The following is a 16,882-nucleotide window of genomic DNA, read 5'->3' as shown; positions in this document are numbered from 1 at the left end:
TGGTGAGAAAACAGTCTTTGGAGATGAGAGACTGCAGCAACAAAAAAAGCTTGCAAACAATGTGACCTTGGAACACTGGCACGGAAAAATAGCCATTTATTAGAAATTTGTTATGCATCCAGAAACATGTGACCTCCTGCTCCCCGAGGACACATTAAGCCATTATACTGTATTTGACTGTTTTTGCGTTTCAATGTCTCACTGATTGGCATTTTTTAAATGTATTCTCTCATCAGTTGACAGCAACACGTCAGACATATGTCGCTGATGTCACTGGGCCTTGTAGTCAAACCAATGAATTGCTGAGTATATTCCCTGAGGATTTTTAGAAGATGGATTCTTTTGAAATTCCCCCCTGGTCTTTTTGTAGCAGAGGGATAGTATGCTCATACTAGTATACATTTAGCAGGTATTTGATTCCTTTAGCATTTAAACATTTGAACAGAAATGCTGTTTTCAAAATAAACCGCCCTTTGTTTTAAAAGCACAAGGACTTTTTGTGCACATCCAATTATGATAAATATTTCTACTGATAATACAATTAATAAACTGCCACTAATTGATTAACTTTGTCACTAGTTGACGGTAATACACACACCTGGTTGCCTGCTCGAGCCCCTCAGCAACAACATATAATTTAATATGGAACATTTTAATGTTTAGGTAGTGCTAATAAACATACACATTTTTTTTGTTGCAAAATATAGATTATGTAGTATCTGAGTTATAGGTCCTCCTTCACCTTACTGTTGTACCTTGTGCAAATGATAAATGTGAAACTTACCCAGCAAAACATGCATCTGCTTTTCTGACATCATGATTTGTTGATACATTCCAAACAGCGAGAGCCAAATATCATGGGGGGGGATTGAATATTCTACCCCTGGATACAGTTTAACAAGCTGTCAGTCATCAGCAAGTGATTGCACATAAAATGTTGTGTGTCTCAACCACAGGAGGTTGGTGACATCTTAACTGCGGAGAACGGGCTCGTGGGAATGGCTGGAGCGGAGTTGGTAGAATGGTATCAAATACATCAAACGTTTGTTGTATAGTTTCAGGACGGCGCCAACAGAGATGGCCGCCTCGCTTTGCATTCTTAGGAAACTATGCAGTATCTATTTTTTTTGGTATTATTTCTTACACTGTTACCCAAGGGAAATCTTAAGTCTCTTTACATACAGCCGGGAGGAACTATTGGATATAAGAGCAGCGTCAACTTACCAACATTATGATCAGGAATACGACTTTCCCGAAGCGGATCCTCTGTTTGGTCTACCACCCAGGACAATGGATCAGATCCCAGCCAACGACCCAAAACAATGGCGCCGCAGAAGGGGCAGATGGAGCGGTCTTCTGGTCAGGCTCTGTAGACGGGCCCACCGCTCCCGAGTACTACTCGCCAACGTCCAGTCACTTGACAACAAGGTAGACGGAATCCGAGCAAGGGTTGCCTTCCAGAGAGACATCAGAGACTGTAATGTTCTTTGTTTCACAGAAACATGGCTCACTCGGGATGCGTTATCAGAGTCAGTACAGCCACCTGGTTTCTTCACGCACCGTGCCGACAGAGACAAACATCTCTCTGGTAAGAAGAAGGGCGGGGGTGTATGCTTTACGATTAACGAGTCGTGGTGTGATCATAACAACATACAGGAACTCAAGTCCCTTTGTTCACCTGACCAAGAATTCCTTACAATCAAATGCCGACCGCATTATCTACCAAGAGAATTCTCTTCGATTATAATCACAGCCGTGTACATCCCCCCCAAGCAGACACCTTGACGGCCCTGAAAGAACTTCATTAGACTCTATTTAAACTGGAAACCACATATCCTGAGGCTGCATTTATTGTAGCTGGGATTTTAACAAGGGGAAATCTGAAAACAAGGCTCCCTAAATTTTATCAGCATATCGAATGCGTGACCCGGGCTGGGAAAATTCTGGATCATTGTTACTCTAACTTCCGCGACTCATACAAAGCCCTCCCTCGCCCTCCTTTTGGCAAATCTGACCACAACTCCATTTTGTTGCTCCCAGCCTATAGACAGAAAATAAAACAGGAAACAACCGTGCTCAGGTCTGTTCAACGCTGGTCCGACCAATCTGATTCCACACTTCAAGATTGCTTCGATCACGTGGACTGGGATATGTTCTGGATAGCGACAATCAACAACATTGATGTATATGCTTATTCGGTGAGCGAGTTTATTAGCAAGTGCATCGGTAATGTTGTACCAACAGCGACTGTTAAAACCTTCCCCAACCAGAAATCGCGCTAAACTGAAAGCAAGAACCACTGCTTTTAATCAGGGCAAGACGACCGGAAACATGACCGAATACAAACAGTGTAGCTATTCCCTCCGCAAGGCAATCAAACAAGCTAAGCGTCAGTATAGAGACAAAGTAGAGACGCAATTCAATGGCTCAGACACGAGAGGAATGTGGCAGGGTCTACAGTCAATCACAGACTACAAAAAGAAAACCATCCCCGTTGCACTCACTTCCGTCATCATGAAATGCTTTGAGAGAATAGTCAAGGATCATATCACCTCCACCCTACCTCACACCCTAGACCCACGTCTGTGGACCTATTGCTTACCGCCCCAATAGGTCCACAGACAACGCAATTGCAATTCGCAATCACACTGCACACTGCCCTAACCCATCTGACAAGAGGAATACCTATGTAAGAATGCTGTTCATCGACTACAGCTCAGCATTTAACACCATATAGTACCCTCCAAACTCGTCATAAAGCTCGAGACCCTGGGTCTTGACCCCACCCTGTGCAACTGGGTCCTGGACTTTCTGACCACCCTCTGGTGGTGAGGGTAGGAAACAACACCTCCAACCCGCTGATCCTCAACACTGGGGCCCCACAAGGGTGCGTTCTGAGCCCTCTCCTGTACTCCCTGTTCACCCATGACTTCGTGGCCATGCACGCCTCCAACTCAATCAGCAAGTTTGTAGATGACACTACAGCAGTAGGCTTGATTACCAACAACGACGAGACGGCTTACAGGGAGGAGGTGAGGGCCCTCGGTGTGTGGTGTCAGGAAAACAACCTCACACTCAATGTCAACAAAACAAAGGAGATGGTCGTGGACTTCAGGAAACAGCAGAGGGAGCACCCCCTATCCTCATCGACGGGACAGTAGTGGAGAAGGTGGAAAATGTTAAGTTCCTCGGTGTACACATCACGGACAAACTGACATGGTCCACCCACACACACAGTGTGGTGAAGAAGGTGCAACAGCGCCTCTTCAACCTCAGGAGGCTGAAGAAATTTGGCTTGTCACCAAAAACACTCACAAACTTTTACAGATGCACAATCGAGAGCATCCTGTCGGGCTGTATCACCGCCTGGTACGGCAACTACTCCGCCCACAACCGCATGGCTCTCCAGAGGGTAGTGAGGTCTGCACAACGCATCACCGGGGGCAAACTACCTGCCCTCCAAGACACATACACCACCCGATGTCACAGGAAGGCCAAAAAGATCATCAAGGACAACAACCAGCCGAGCCACTGCCTGTTCACCCACTCTCATCCAGAAGGCGAGGTCAGTACAGGTGCATCAAAAGCAGGGACCGAGAGCCTGAAAAACAGCTTCTAGTTCAAAGCCATCAGACTATTAAACAGCCATCACTAACATTGAGTGGCTGCTGCCAACATACTGACTCAAATCTCTAGCCACTTTAATAATTACAAATTGGGTGTAATAAATGTATCACTAGTCACTTTAAACAATGCCACTTTATATAATGTTTACATACCCTACATTATTCATCTCATATGTATATACTGTACTTTACACCATCTACTGCATCTTGCCTAAGCTGTTCGACCCGTCACTCATCAATATATTTATATGTACTTATTCTTATTCATTCCTTTACACTTGTGTGTATAAGGTAGTTGTTGTGAAATTGTTAGATTACTTGTTAGATATTGATGCATGGTCGGAACTAGAAGCACAAGCATTTCGCTACACTCGCATTAACATCTGCTAACCATGTGTATGTGACCAATAACATTTGATTTGATGCCATTCCATTTGCTCCGTTCCAAACATTATTATGAGACGTCCTCCCCTCAGCAGCCTCCACTGGTCTCAACAACTTTGTTTGACACTTTGCAGATAAACAATCATGCTGATGCATTTTTTATGTGGAGCACGCTATGATGGTTCATGAACAAGTAGTATGACATCACGAACGTGGGTTTTTACTAACGGAAATTACTTCATTCATTTATCAGACGTTTTCCAAACCTCGCATTCTGCAAATATGAATGTGCAAGTGTAGACGGATGACGGAGGTTCCCCGCCTTGCCTTTTTCCATTGGCTGCATTGCCTCCCCTTGCCCCTTGCCCTCCAGTAGATGCGTGACTGTGGGCCCCAATCCCAGCTGGTGTGTGGAGTGGTGGAGGGCTGACTGGGTCTGGAGCAGCTGTCTGCTCCCTCCACCCCTAAGTCCTCTGATCTCTGCTCTGCAGTTCACACCTGATCACCAACGCCTGCACTTCACACAGGAATTTTCCATTTTCTATTTTCTCTCACCCCGGGCCCACCCCCACCGGCAGGACAAGTGGTGCCCTACAACTCCCTGACTGGCGACGCCCAAACCAGGCTGTGACACAACGGCATGCCTGGTATTTCCGTCACACTTCCATGACTCAGTTGCCAAAGGAGTTGAAGGCTATTCTCTCTCTGTTGTTGTGACTCTAGGAAGTAGACCTAAAGGCAGTAGACTTAAAATCCACTCCAAAACTAACTTTTGGTATTTGTTTCATTAGTCCACTGTTTCTACAGTCCCAAAATGTTTTGCATGACAGCAGTTAGGTTTTCAAGATATTGGACTTTCAAGAAGCAAAACGTCACCGCTACATCATCATATGATGCTTTTTGCATCATCAGGATGATGGGGCTGGTGACACTTCTTTTATGGATATGCTTTGAGGCTTTTGAAAAGCCTTTCCACGTCCAATAATTGTCCGTGTGTTCAATGAGCAACATCCCCTCATTATCTCCTAACTCATCACCTCCAATCATCTCTTCCCAACAGGCAAAACTTGTTGAAATGGTGACATTACAGCCAGACACTTCTAGTCGTAAACTGGTTGTAACGACATTATTTCACCATCTTCGCCCGCTGAGTTGAAGCAGTTTAATGTCACAATAGCTGAGAAAATCAGACCATATCTGAGACTGACCCCTGAGATATCCCTGTCTAGAGGTCACACGCTACTGTGAGCTGTACATCAACCCACCAGTCACTGCCGTGAGAACCAAGCTGTCCTCGGTCAGCCATGTTGTGTCTTACCTGCCTGTGACCTCTGAGAGGGCTGCCGTTGACCCCCGTCAATCTCTCCTCACATCTCTTTACTCTGAGCCCCATGTCTCTCTCAAAGGCCTCTTCACATCCAATCTAACACTGCATCTCTGAACCCAGGGCAGGCCTGCTTCCCCTGACTGGTCTGTAGTGCTGTGGACGAGTGCTTACAGCCTCTCAGTCAGTCCTTTATCAGTCAGTCACATATTTCACAGACATAATGACAAAGTCATACAAGGGCTGGTGACACATGGCCTTGTGAAGGTCTCTGACACATGGCCTTGTGAAGGCCGCTGCCAGAGAGTGTGTTGGGGCAGTGTGTGTGTGTGGTGGTGCAGGTGTGTCCTTTCATGTGTAAAGGCGGCAGTGTCAAACTTATTAGTAAAAATGTAATGTACTTTTATAGTCAAGCTCATTATTGCTCACCATTGGGATTTCTGCTTTGGAAGTGAGGGAATACAAATTCTGTACGAGTCTTTACCCGAACTGGGGCAGTTGAGGTTAACAGTCATGATAGAAACAGAAATTAGATTAAACAAAGTTTTATATCAGGGGTTTATAAAAAATAATTCAAATGGTCTGCTGCTTAGATACAGATCTCAGTAGGGAGAGCAAATCAATAGCTTACGATTCCATTGACAATGCCACACTAAAGTAATGGAAGTAATTGGCTTAGCTTTGATGCAGGGGGAGGGTCAGAGGGTCACAGAGGGAGCAGCGTAACAGGACACTTCCAAAGGCAGCACTTAAACTCTTTACAAAAACACAAGTGCAGCTCCTGTTTCCACTCACCTGCACAACCCAGCGTAGAGGCCCTCTCTCCCAGCATGTCACTACAGGACAGGCCCTCACGTAAGCTGGGAACACAGAGGTCGCTTTCACATCAAAAATAGACACAGAATACCATCAATGAATCTCAGAGTTTTTAGTTCATTAAGACTATTGTTACTGGAGTTTTGTATCCCTGTGTTGAATCACTGTCCATTTCCTGTTCTTTGATTTTGAAAGCGATGTGTGAAGAATAATGAACAATGGAAAGTAGAACTACAGATGTAGGATCTTAATTTGATCACCCTGTTGCAGGAGAACCTTCCTGCAATGCAGGAAATGTAAAACTTGTAGTGCACTTGAGGGTTTACAATCTTCTGAAGTTTGTAATTTCCCCTTTTGAAATTTCTGACTTGATTTCCCTTATGAAAAATGCATCAACCCCTACAAAAAAATGTCCATTAATTGTAATCCACAGAATGATTCACATTTCCTGTTGCTGCAGGAAGACTTTACTCTCAAATGAACATCCTACATCTGTACTACCTGAAAATAAACGGTAGATTCTTAGTATTCTCACCATCTACCGCAGATGAGAATAGTAATTAAATTGACCTTTTTATATGACTAAGATCATAGAAATTCCTGTCTCAACAGAAACACAGATTTAGGAGCCAAAAAAACATGAATCATGTTCAGGTTCCCCTATTAGAGATCATCCTTTATCAATAATAAAATGAAAAGCTCATTTTCCTATAACACCAGGTCATTACAATCAACCAACCAAAGAAGAATGTGCACGTAGGCCACCATAATGAGTACAGAGGGGCCTAGTGGACCATTCTGTTAACATGACAGACAGCTAACCATCTTTTCCTCTTGTTAAAGTAACAGCGTAGGTGCAGAGAGAGGACAGAGAGAGGCACCTCTTTCCAAGGTCCTGCTGGGGTTCAGATGGTAGATATCAACAGATGCAGGACGACTAGTCAACAGGCACAGAGATAAAGCCAGAGATTTGAGAATGGCTATGGTTACATGTCAGTTCTGATAGCTTCTAACATTCCAGAGAAAATGTCTCCCTCACCACTCCCTCTGTTCTTCACCCCCACCCTCTCTCTCTCTCTCTCTCTCTCTCTGGGTTGGGCTGTCAGATTGAGCTGCGGACAGAGGGGTCCACAGCAGGGGGAAACTCTGCCTGCCCATCACTGGGCCCCCCCATAGTTCCCAGTGTACCCTGTCACACTCCAATTAAACCAGAAGCTGATCTGAGGGGCACTTTCTTAGACAAGCTGCAGACAGCCATTTGAAATGGGACACAGGGACCCGCCCTTGCAATGTTTGTCTTTACACTAGCTATCACTTTGACACATTTTCAGCCACAGATGAGCTATGATAAATGTCCACCCCTCTGTAACACATGTTTAGTTAAATGGCATTCAAAAGTAAAACAATTATTTAATTCCGGATATGTCAACTACATAATTTATTATCAAAGAGAGACAGTGAAAAATCACACAGATAAACATGAATATGCATACCGACATACTACCAAAATTATGACGATGAACGATGTGAACACATTTAATGTTTTAAAATGTCAATCTTAGGGCTAAAAACATGCGCCAGTCAAATGATTTTAAACATCCTTCAGTAGAATAGTGACAAGTGACAAGTGACTTTGTCAAGACATCATGAACAGTGAGTAATGCCATTTCGACAAGGGAATCATTCTTCCAGCTAAAGCACAGTAGCACTGATCATGTATTCAACAGACAGCTCTAAGACTTTTCTGTTTACACTGACTGAAAAGTGTCAGTTGTTGAATGTAAAACATATCATGTTACCTTTATAGGCCTTATAGACAGATAGTGTGGAAAACATGTCATAAAAACATAATTCCATATAAAGCTTGGGCTTGAAAGTGGGACAGACACTACTTGATCAAACAATGACAAATATATGACTTTGTGGAAAACATGTATTTCAAGTCTCAACAGTTTTCAGAGTCAGGAACACAGAAGAATACAGGATTATTTTTTCAAACCCACAAATCCACACCCTTTTGCACAAAGTCCAACAAAGGAGGAAGCCGCCAATAATTGACATCCTGTGATGTACTGTATCCCAACCCAACCCTCCCACCACAGATTCTAAATGCCTCAATACACAAGTGCACCTGAACCGTGAAAGGAAGGTGAAAATTAAGTCTACTTTGGGGCATAAAAAAATGAGTTTATCTCCCGGGTGAAACGATGCTCTTCCAATCTGACACACAAGGAGACGGAGAGTTGACCTGAATGGGAAACAGCATGGCCTTTTACAAAGACCTGTTACAAACAATTAGTCCTGACCGCCGGGTTTGATTTGGATGGCTAATTGCCGGTTCAGGCTGAGAGAGTGTGTGAGGTGGCTGGGAAGCCCGGTAGCTGTGAGGACCCTGAGGGTGAGCGATGCCCAGACAATAGCTGCTTTTATTTCACATTCAGGTTCTACAAAGTAGGTGTGCTCAAAAGGTTTAATCTCTAATTCAGAGCCCACAGGAAAAGTCATTCATATTGAAAGGTGGTACAACACTGTTTCAGGTATGCTCCCCTCCCCTGTCTTAGCCCCCAACATCTCCTGCTTTCCATGTCAAAAGAAAAGAAAAAACAATTACCTAAATTATAGTGATTTCTTATAGCTTACGCAGCAGGAATTTTTGCCTTCCATTTCCAGAACAAGTGAAGGGAAACTTGATCCTGTTGGCTTGTCCTGTCTGGAGCACCTCAAAATCCTTCAGTCATGCTGTCTCAAAGACTTTCTTTTTACTGAGGCCAATTTGACCAGGATCAGGACTCTAATTTCACATTTTTCATTGGTAACACTGGTGCTCCCATCTTAAAACAGTTAGAAGCACACCATAACATCTAGAAGATTTGTATTATTATCATTGATAGAAATATGGCATATTGGGCCTACAGTGCCTTGAGAAAGTATTCATACCCCTTGACTTATTCCACATTTTGTTGTGTTACAGCCTGAATTCAAAATGTATTACATTGATTTTGATCTCAACCATCTACACACAATACCCCATAATGACAAAGTGAAAACATGTTTTTAGAAATTTTTGCAAATTTGTTTAAAATGAAGAACAGAAATATCTAATCTACATAAGTATTCATACCCCTGAGTCAATACATGTTAGAATCGCCTTTGGCAGCGATTACAGTTGTCCCTAGATAACAAAGTTGACGAAATCAGGGCAAGGGTTGCTTTCCAGAGAGACATCAGGGATTGTAACATGCTCTGTCTCATGGAAACATGGCTCTCTCTGAATATGCTGTCGGAGTTGGTACAGCCACCTGGATTCTCAGTACATTGCACCGACAGGAATAAACATCTCTCCGGGAAGAAGAAATGCGGGGGTGTATGTTTCATGATTAACAACCCATTGTGTAATTGTAACAACATAAATGGAACTCAGGTCGTTTTGTTCATCTAACCTTAGAATTCCTCACAATCAAATGCCGACCGTATTATCTCGCAAGAGAATTCTCTTCGGTTATTGTCACAGCCGTGTTTATCTCCCCTCAAGCCGATACCACGATAGCCCTCAAGGAACTTCACTGGACTTTATGCAAACTGAAAACCATATATCCTGAGGCTGCATTTATTGTAGCTGGGGATTTTAACAAAGCAAACTTGATCAAAAGGCTACCTAAATTCTATCAGCATATCGACTGTAGCACTCACGTTGGAACAACACTGGACCATTGTTACTCTAACTTCCGCAGTTTATACAAGACCCTCCCCACCCTCCTTTCGGCAAATCTGACCATGACTCTATTTTGCTCCTCAAACAGGAAGTACCCATGCTAAGGACTATTCAACGCTGGTCTGACCAATATCGGAATCCACACTTCAAGATTGTTTTGATCACGCGGACTGGGATATGTTCCGGGTAGCCTCAGAGAATAATATCGACGTATACTCTGATTCAGTGAGTGAGTTTATAAGGAAGTGTGTTGGAGATGTTGTACCCACTGTGACTATTAAAACCTGCCCTAACCAGAATCCGTAGATAGATGGCAGCATTCGTGCAAAACTGAAAGTACATACCACTGCATTTACACATGGCAATGCGACTGGGAATATGGAAGAATACAAACAGAGTAGTCATTCCCTCCGCAAGGCAATCAAGCAAGCAAAATATCAGTATAGCGACAAAGTGGAGTCACAAATCAACGGCTCAGACACAAGACGTATGTGGCAGGGTCTACAGACAATCATGGACTACAAAATCCAGCCACGTCACGGACACCGAAGTCGTGCTTCCAGACAAACTAAACACCTTCTTCGCCCGCTTTGAGGACAATACAGTGCCACCGACGCGGCCCACTACCAAGGACTGTTGATTCTCCTTCTCCATGGCTGACGTGAGTAAGACATTTAAATGTGTTAACTCTCGCAAGGCTGCCGTCCCAGATGGCATCCCTAGCTGCGTCCTCAGAGCATGCGCAGACCAGCTGGCTGATGTGTTTATGGACATATTCAATCTCTCCCTATCCCAGTCTGCAGTCCCCACATGCTTCAAGATGGCCATCATTGTTCCTGTACCCAAGAATGCAAAGGTAACTGAACAAAATGACTATTACCCCATAGCACTCACTTCTGTCATCATGAAGTGCTTTGAGAGACCATATCAAGGATCATATCACCTCCACCTTACCTGTCACCCTAGACCGTCTTCAATTTGCTTACAGACCCAATGATGCAATCGCCATCACACTGCACACTGCCCTATCCCATCTGGACAAGAGGAATAAGAATGATGTTCATTGACTATAACTCAGCATTCAACACCATAGTACCCTCCAAGCTCATCATTAAGCTTGAGGCCCTGGGTCTCAACCCCGCCCTGTGCAATTGGGTCCTGGACTTCCTGACGGGCCGCCCCCAGGTGGTGAAGGTAGGAAACAACATCTCCACTTCGCTGATCCTCAACACTGGGGCCCCACAAGGGTGCGTGCTAAGCCACCTCATGTACTCCCTGTTCACCCATGACTGCGTGGCCATGCACGCCTCCAACTCAATTATCAAGTTTGCAGACGACACAACAGTAGTAGGCTTGATTAGGCGAAGGGTGGCTAGTTGAAGAATATCAAATATCAAATATATTTTGATTTGTTTAACACTTTTTGGTTACAACATGATTCCATATGTGTTATTTCATAGTTTTGGTGTCTTCACTATTATTCTACAATGTAGAAAATAGTAAAAATAAAGAAATATCCTTGAATTAGTAGGTTTTCTAAAACTTTTGACCGGTAGTGTACATATCACTGACATACTGAATTGGTCCACCCACACAGACAGTGTTGTGAACAAGGCGCAACAGCGTCTCTTCAACCTCATGAGGCTGAAGAAATGTGGCTTGTCACCTAGAACCCTCACAAACTTTAACAGATGCAGAATTGAGAGCATCCTGTCGAGCTGTATCACCGCCTGGTATGGCAACTGCACCGCCCACAACTGCAGGGCTCTCCAGAGGGTGGTGTGATCTGCACAGCGAATCACCAGGGGCAAACTACCTGCACTCCAGGACACCTAGAGCACCCGATGTCACAGGAATGCCAAAAATATCATCAAGGACAACAACCACCCGAGCCACTGCCTGTTCACCTCGCCATCATCCAGAAGGCGAGGTCAGTACAGGTACATCAAAGCTGGGACCGAGAGACTGAAAAACAGCTTCTATCTCAAGGCCATCAGACTGTTAAAAAGCCATCACTAGCACAGAGAGGCTGCTGCCTACACACAGACTTGAAATCATTGTCTACTTAATACACGGAACACTAGTCACTTTAATAATGCCACTTTAACAACGTTTACTTATCTTGCATTACTCATCTCATATGTATATACTGTATTCTATACTATCTATGCCGCTCTTGCATTGCTCATAAATATATATCTATTAATATATTCTTATTCCATTCCTTACTTAGATTTGTGTGTGTATTAGGTATTTGATGTGGAATTGTTAAATATTACTTGTTAGATATTGCTGCACTGTCGGAAGTTGAAGCACAAGCATTTCGCTATACTAGCAATAAACATCTGCTATCCATGTGTATGTGAGCAATAAAATTTGATTTGATTTAGTAACCAGGTTGTTAGCTAGCTAGTTAGCTAATGAGGTAACATGACTGAACAAGGTGTAAACAAATGCCTGTGAGTGGTTTTGAATGACCCACGACATGGTTTATGAACAGGGCCTAAAAAAACAATGTTTTTGGTCCACCAGCCACTGTGGCAGTTAGATATAAAAATCTACCAGCCACTCAGAATTCTTACCAGCCAATACATGTATTCACCATAACAACACACAAAAAAACACACACAAAAACATAAATTCTCCAGGTTTCAGATTTCCTCCAGTTTTTTGTTCAGGTTTTCACTTTTAAAATGACACTTTTTGAATAGAAAACAAAAGTGGATGTTAAACCACATCAGGAGAACACTTTTGAGGTCTGGGGAAGAAAAAAGTATATATATTTTGGAGTGTGTATTAATTTCAATTGAGCAATTCAAGAGTGTTTGGCTTGCGGTGTTTCTGTATTGCATGCACAATAGAAGAGTTTGCTAAACAAAATATGACCCGATTGATACAAATCATTATGATATCATATCATTCAGCCAGGTAAGCCTACTTTGCAGTTAACATTTCATTTGTTATGTTTTATGAGAAAGCCTTTAGAAATGACTGTTTCGGCATCACTAACTTGCTACACAAAGTGGTCAACAGAGGCATTCCCAAGCCATTACGTCTTCAGAAAGTTACAAGAAATACAAATCACTGATGCATTCTTTGCATGTAGGCTTTGGATTGAATGAAATCTGTTCTCACTTTTCTCTTTAGGACACTCGGAAACAACTGCACAGGGAAGCCTATCATTACAGCAATTATTACAGAGGTGATTTTTTTTCCTGGTCGCACTGGTGCTTCCAAAATAAAATGTCAGGTCGCACAGCAAAATATCCAGGAGCATATGCGACCAAAATGGTCGCACTTTAGAGCCCAGAGCAAGATACCATTCCAAACTCCTCTATTTGTGTGATGAATGGTTGACACAAATAACAGTACAACATGTAAAAGGATGGCCTTGTGCTGGAGGATTAAAGATGCCTTGTGTGTTTTTAGGCTCATACTTTCATCTTTATGGCTGGGGTTTGACTCTTTTTTTTCCCTGCTCAAGAAGTCAGTCTTCACATACCAAGTACCCCTAACTCTAAAATATATCTGCTTTCTGCTCCTTTAATCACCTGAATAGGCATTCCTTCATGCAATTTACAACAGACTATCATGTACAAACCTGGCCTCAGATTTAAAAAATATATATTTCTTATCCGAGACATATGTTACGTTCATAGGAGGTTGGTGTCATCATGGAAACCATGTGTTGGATGTACTAAATGTTTGCCGTTCCAGACATTATTATGAGTGGTCCTCCCCTCAGCAACCTCCTGTGGTTACGTTTCGTGTGGTATGTATTCATTTGTGGGAGTCCATCATCCATTTCGCATGATATGTTAAGAATTACAATTCGTATGATACAGTATGTTACGAATTAGCAAAACCTACAATATGGCATGAATTTGTTAAACTTATGATATGTTCCTAATTCCAATTTGTTGTAGTTAGCTAAGTGGCTAGGTGGCTAATGCTAATGTTAGCTAGCTGGTTAGGGTTAAGGTTAGGAGTTAGGTTAAAGGGTTAGGGGAAGGGTTAGCTAAAAGAGTTAGGGAAAGGGTTAGCTAACATGCTAAGTTGTTGCAAAGTAACTAAAAAGTAGTTAGCTAAATAGCTAAAATGCCAAAGTTGTTCATGATGGAGGGTGGCTCTTAATTGGGGAGGAGAGTTTCGTGGTAATGGTAGGAGTGGAATTGGTGGAATGGTATAAAACACATCCAACAAATGGTTTCCATGTGTTTGATGCCATTTCATTCGATCCGTTCCAGCCATTATTATGAGCTGTCCTTCCCTCAGCAGCCTCCTGTGTTTTTTTCCCTGTGTTTTTTCCTGAAATGCAGAGACACATTTCAGTTGAAGGCATTCAGTTGTACAACTGACTAGGTATCCCCCACTTTCCCTAAGTGGCTAGGTGGCTAATGCTAACGTTGGCTAGCTGGTTAAGGTTAGGAGTTAGGTTAAAGGGTTAAGGTTACGGAAGGGTTAGCTAACATGCTACGTCGTTGCAATGTATCTAAAAAGTAGTAGTAGTTGAAAAGTTGCTAAAGTTGTTCCTGATGAGATTCAAACATGCAACCTTTGGCTTGCTAGACGTTCGTGTTATACGCCCACTCACCCACCCACCCACCCTCTTTTCATTTTTGCATCAATGTAACCATACCAAACGTAACATATCATACTAATTTAAATGTGCTGGATTTACATTTACTGTGTTAGGTCTATGAGACCAGGCTGCATGTACAGGTAAAAGGGAAAGAATTTCAGAACAAAAGTGAAGCAATCCATGCAAGCCACAACTGACATGTCCTACATGGGAAACCATGAACTTTCCTTACATACAAAGACTTTTTCACTAAGAAATTCCAGCATGCAATAGATGGATTAGTAGACTTTAGCGATGAACCCTCTAGAAGTCCCAAAGATTCTATAGCTTGACAAGTGTGGTATGCAATAGCTCCATTAGTTCTGCTCCTTGTCTTACAGTATGCATCACTTATAAGGGACTATTCATAAAAGTGTCAGCGTAATGACATAACGTAGTTGTTATCGTTGATGAAACTACCTCTGTCTAGTTGTGTTTTATTTAAAAGCATTCGACTTGGCAAACTGTACAGTATAGACATGATTTCTTACACTTTGTTGATTCATTTCTGTCTCTTCATATGACTTTTCAAGTGGCCGAATAAAAATGTTCACCTATAATATATCTTGTTGGCCTGTTGCATTATTCACATCCGTAAGGGATCATCGTTCTCCTGCTCAATGGGGAAAGCCACTTCAAAGGCTTGCCTTAGTCAGAGGGGCAATAGAGGACTGGGACTGACAAATGCACAAGTTGTAAAACTTAACAAGGTGTGAACGCCCTCCCGGTGCCCTGGCCTTCCAATGTGCAGAAAGCAGCCTATGTTAGTCCTCAGGGACCTGGTACCAGGCCCGGGGGATGGAACAGTGACAGTGTTGTTCTTAGAGAGGAAACATCAGGTTGTTTTTGGTTGGACCAGAGCTGGCCCTGCAGGAGAGAGGAGTGGCATTGCCTGACTGGCTGGACACTCCTGATTTATCTGTGCATTTCAGAATTATGTTCCTAACCTCTTCACCTCTGTGCCATTTATATTATGTTTTCCCCCTGCTCTGTTCAGGCAAACACCCGTGTGTCTCACCCCTCGCACAACTCCTGTACATGTTACCAGCTCCAGTGTAATCTAAAGTTTGGCTTGAACGCCACACCACACACTGGAGAGCAAGCATTGGGGAGGCTTGGATAAATTCTGTTGTACTGCTGGACATTCTGGGACACATCAAACAGCATACTGTACATACTTTGAAACTGGTTTTAAATGACGTTATAGATGATCTATGCCAATCTAACCACACATTCATTCAGCCTTTGAAGACAAACTAGAAAGCACAGCTCCTCTTCATCAAAATGAAACCACAGCAAACACACAACCTGAGCTCACTGACTCCCTGGGAGGTGTGGCATTCTATTCGTCTCTTGAAAATAAATCTCCTTTGAAAATGAATCATTTGACATCTGCAGGCAGATGAGCAGAATCATAGGCCTAATTTGTATGGATCTGACAGCTGCCTTTAACCCAGGTCGCCATGCTATATTGACGGATGGTTAGTCTCACGATCTTGGCTGTTGAAAGAAGCATGGACACCAATGAAGAAGATAGACATGGAATGTAGGTTACTGCTGGTTCTGTTGTGGTTGATTTAACCAGAGTTGGATCATTTTCTCAAAGCATTGACCAGGGTATGTCTGTGGGTTGCCTCACATAGAATTGTGAGAGAGTAGCACCCTCCACTGGTTCAAATTAGAGAAGCATTTCAAATGGAGGTAAATAAAGAGACAGTAATATAGTGCATATGACAAAGACTTAAGGCCATAACTTTATCAAAAGTCTAGCATTTATATTGATCTTGATATGGAATTATTCCACTCTGTCAGGGCAGCAAAACCTGACCCATGGAGATATCAAGTACAGAGAGAACATTTTCACCAATCAAGAGTTGAAGTTTTGCACCATCGATCAAAATCTGTCAATTAGCTTGATATTCTTAATCATCACAATTTTACCTGATTCGTCAAAGAAGTTGTGATGACAAGATTGTGCCACAAGCGGGTGACTTATAGTTTTCTTCCTAATGGTATTTTAACAGGAAACATGTTTCTATTAAATGTGTTAAATGTGTAACCTGCTGTAGGCTAATATGATCAAAATATCAAATGGCGACACGGTGTTGCTGTGTGTGTGTGTCCTTCCAGACTTCCCTCTCACTCCATGGCGATCATGACCAGCGGAGACATCTGTAGCTTCAGACCAACTGCAGGGCACTATTACACCATCATTTCAGAGGTGGCTGACAATCTGCATTTAATATTACCCTGAATGCCTCTTAGAGAGCAAACAGCAATGGGGTGTGAATGGCAAAAAAAAAAAGAAGAGTTTTCCAACCACTGAAGGAACATTTATGGGTAAAAAGAAAGCATTCTTCTGGCCTTTATGACATGGTTCTGATGTTATCACTTCAGCT

The sequence above is a fragment of the Oncorhynchus clarkii genome, chromosome 30 (assembly GCF_045791955.1).
Source record: "Oncorhynchus clarkii lewisi isolate Uvic-CL-2024 chromosome 30, UVic_Ocla_1.0, whole genome shotgun sequence".
Lineage (NCBI taxonomy): Eukaryota > Metazoa > Chordata > Actinopteri > Salmoniformes > Salmonidae > Oncorhynchus > Oncorhynchus clarkii.
The sequence above is the reverse complement of the archived record's forward strand: the minus strand, read 5'-3'. Positions refer to the sequence as shown.